The sequence below is a fragment of the Polistes canadensis genome, unplaced genomic scaffold (genome assembly GCF_001313835.1).
Source record: "Polistes canadensis isolate GaletaPanama2010 unplaced genomic scaffold, ASM131383v1 scaffold_27, whole genome shotgun sequence".
Classification (NCBI taxonomy): domain Eukaryota; kingdom Metazoa; phylum Arthropoda; class Insecta; order Hymenoptera; family Vespidae; genus Polistes; species Polistes canadensis.
In genome coordinates, this window is record NW_014569574.1 from 866396 (window position 1) to 870116 (window position 3721).

Sequence of the window (3721 nt, forward strand, 5' to 3'; positions counted from 1 at the left end):
TCTCGCGCCACGGATTTGCTAGAGAGTACCGTGTGTTAGCTAGCTATACTACTAGCTAGCTAGCTAGCTTGCTTGCTTGCCTCCTAGCTAGCTTTATCCATGTCGACGACGTTGAAAGAACGCAATAAAGGCACGGCTAACGATCATCTCGTTACCGGCGTCAACGCGGGAACTCTCACAATTACGAGAGCTACGAATACATATATATGATCGTGGTATCCTAAGCGACACATCCAAATCGTTCCTATTCGTTTCCTCGTAGAAACAGAAAGAAAAGGACAAAAAAAAACCGAGGGGAAAAAGAGAAAGAGAGCGAGACTAAAATAGGAATTGGAAGAATAGTAGTTTTTCCGTGCAATGTCGCGTTGATCGTAACCACGTAGGCATCGAACGTGAATTTGTAGGCGAATTCGGTGCAAACAGTGCGAATGGTTCCTCGTCGAAAAGTGTTTTGGCAACGAGCCTATACGCGAGCTCGTTACTAAATCATCTAAACGCGACCGATTGGATAGCAAGTTATATTCACGTTCTCTTCTACATACATACATACATACATACATGCATGTATGCATAAGGTATATATGCGCAGCGAATGTCGCGACATCGACATGTCGAGGGTTTTGTTCGTTAATTCGCTGCTTTCAAATGATGAGGGAGGCTGCATCGAGCCCCTAATTTCTACGCCAATGATTGGACCGCTCCCTATACCACGAGGGACACCCACTGTTTCGCTTTATTCGTTCCAACATTCGTGCTTATATATATGTATATATGTGGGAGATACGCGCGGACCCACACGCGGAAATCGGATATATGCGGGAAGCTTTTTTTTTCTTCCAAATGATCCTCTTCATCACCTTCTTTCGGTTGATCCATGACCCTTGGAAAGTCTTTTTCCTAAAGAAAAAATAATTCTGTCGAATTTGCCTCGATTTCGTATATATTTTAGTATCTATTTTTCTTTAGATTTCTCTTCTATTCGAGATAATTCTTTCTGATCTCAAATTATATCTCCCCATTTCCGTCTCCCTTTATCTTTCTTTATCTCCTATTCACGGTAAATGATTTCCACATAGCTCGAATTTTTTCCAGCCGTTCTCAACTTTTCATATGAACGTAACTTGAAGACTCTTGGGAGTATTATAAACGCGTACTGCTTACTATCTTTACTTCGTAGCGACTCGTCGTACCCGACGGTAGATAAGAGATCCTCGGCAATATGACAAATTCAGAAACGATGTGAAGAGCAATCCGCTTTAAGAGGTGAGATTCTCTTTATCGAAGAAGTATTCCTTTATAGAGATGTTTCCCTTTAAGCCACATAATCCGATCACCTTCTTCTCCTTTTCAACCATTTTCTTTCTGTTTTTTACTGCAGAAGAAGAAGAAGAAGAAGAAGAAGAGAAACTCGGCGCATTGAGTTGCCGGAAAACATTGGGGAAAAGTAAAAGAAAAATATCGCTGCGGGAAGGAGCAAAAAGGAATTTGAATTTTGGCGGGTAAATCTCTTTCGCGTATTACAAAACTCTGGTGGAATCCTCTCGGTAAGCTCTGAGCGTTGGATGGAAAACGTTAATCGCGGAAGATGAACGGTGTGGTCGGGGCTTATCTCGCAAATGAAAAAGGTTTCGCGGGATGAATCTAATAATGGTAATGTGCGTGTAAAAATTGGACCATCTCCAAATATAGAGTTGCAGCCGGCGGCTTGCCCGCCTGCCTGCCGCCCCCCTCACCGAGGTTTCATAACCCTCTTCCATCGGTGATAATTTTGCAGTGCCAGCGTGAAAACGAAATTACGGAATTTCGTTGGCGGAATAATACCGCGCGCAAAAATCAAAGATAATAATATTAAAATGAGCTTTTCTCCCTGCCCCCTTCTCTTTCCTGCCTGTTTTCTTTCGAGAAATAGAAAATGTTTGGAAATTCTACGATCATCGGGAACGTTGCTTCTGCCGACAGCTTTGTTTCATTTCCAAAATATATTTTTATTTAACAAGGAAAGACCCAAAAGATGATTAGAGACCAATTTTTTGTTTAATTCTACCCAGTTGTAAGGATCCATCAGAACCATATACTGTGCAAGGAGTAAGACCCAATACTCAACCATTTCCAAAAAAACAATAGGAGAAATTTCACATGCATTTTTATATTATATGCCAGTTCGTTTCATGTTAAATGGAAAAATAAATTTTGTACGGTTTAATTAAAAAAGAAAAAGAAAAAAAGAAATTATAGAAAAAAAATGTACATGGGCGGGTTGAAAAGTTTTGAGCCTAACACGCGAAGGGCGGGAAAGTTTTGAACCTACCGAGAGGAGGGCTGAAAACTTCTGGCTTTGAGCTTTATGGTTTTCCACGTCGTGTTTGGCTCAAAACTTTTCAACCCACCTCGTGTTTGGCTCAGAACTTTTCAACCCATCTCGTGTTTGGCTCAAAACTTTTCAACCCACCTCGTGTTTGACTTAAAACTTTTCAACCCACCTCCTGTTTGGTTCGAAACTTTTTATCCCACCCATGTATATTTTTTTTTATAATTTCTTGTTCTTTTTAATTAAACTACAAAAAAATTTATTTTTCCTATCTAACATGAAACGAACTGGTATATAGAAAAATGCATGTGTAACTTTCTTTGTGTTTTCTTAAAATTGATTGAGTATTGCTTGCACAGTGTACGGTCCTGATGGATCCCTGCAACTGTATAAAATGTAAACAAAAATCGATATAATCCTGTAAATTTGGCTCTCCTCTTGTAAGAATATTTAATACAGATTTTTTGTTTAAGAAATAATAAACCTACGAAAATCTCAAATTCTGTGTTCCTTTTTTTATATTTGCAAGATTCTCTCTTATTTCAATCCCCTTTTATTATAATATTTCATTTGTCGCGTCCAAGTCGGCCATTATTCTTTTACGTTACGAGATCGTTCCAACCGAACGATGGCTAAAAGGAGCTCCCACGCGTCGTCGCTGGCAACGATTTTCATTATGAATTCGTTTCCTGAGACAAAGGCGATGCTAAATCATTTTTTCAACAAAATGCTCTTTGTTAAATGCTTTACACAAGGAATGACATTATCTACGTATAATCTCGTTCTTGTTAAATCGTACCCTATATACATACATGCACTTATATAACATCGAAATGAAATTATGGAAGATGTTGATAATTATGAAAAAAAAAAAAAACAACTTCCGAAATGTCCAAATGCAATCATTATTTAAGCATTAATCTTACACAATATTATTATGACGAAAGACAGAAAAAATGTATCGCGTACAAAGGATTCATTTAATAGAAATAAAAGAATCCAGGCGATTTCGAAATCGCATAGAAATCCACAAAGATTACCATAAATTTTCCTCTAACACCCAAATACACGTATCGCTGAATCACTTAAGCTGTAGAAATAAGCATACCTCGTATTCCCTCTTTCCCTGACAAGCTCTTTTCCTTTGGTATTCTCAACGCATGCTCGCTTGTATGATCAAAAGAAAATCAGGTGACGGGCTTTCGAGTGTTCGAAAGGACTGGCTTTTCTCCCTCTCCCCCTCCCTATCCTTCTCCCTATCCCTTTGCCTCACTTTCTTGAAAGACGTTAAGTACGAGTATAGAAAAAGGAAATAATTTACAAGATCCGAAGGAAATCGATTGTAATTATTTAATGCCACTGAAAATAATCCGACATTGGTGAAATAAATATTCGTTTCCACGAAAATGGAAG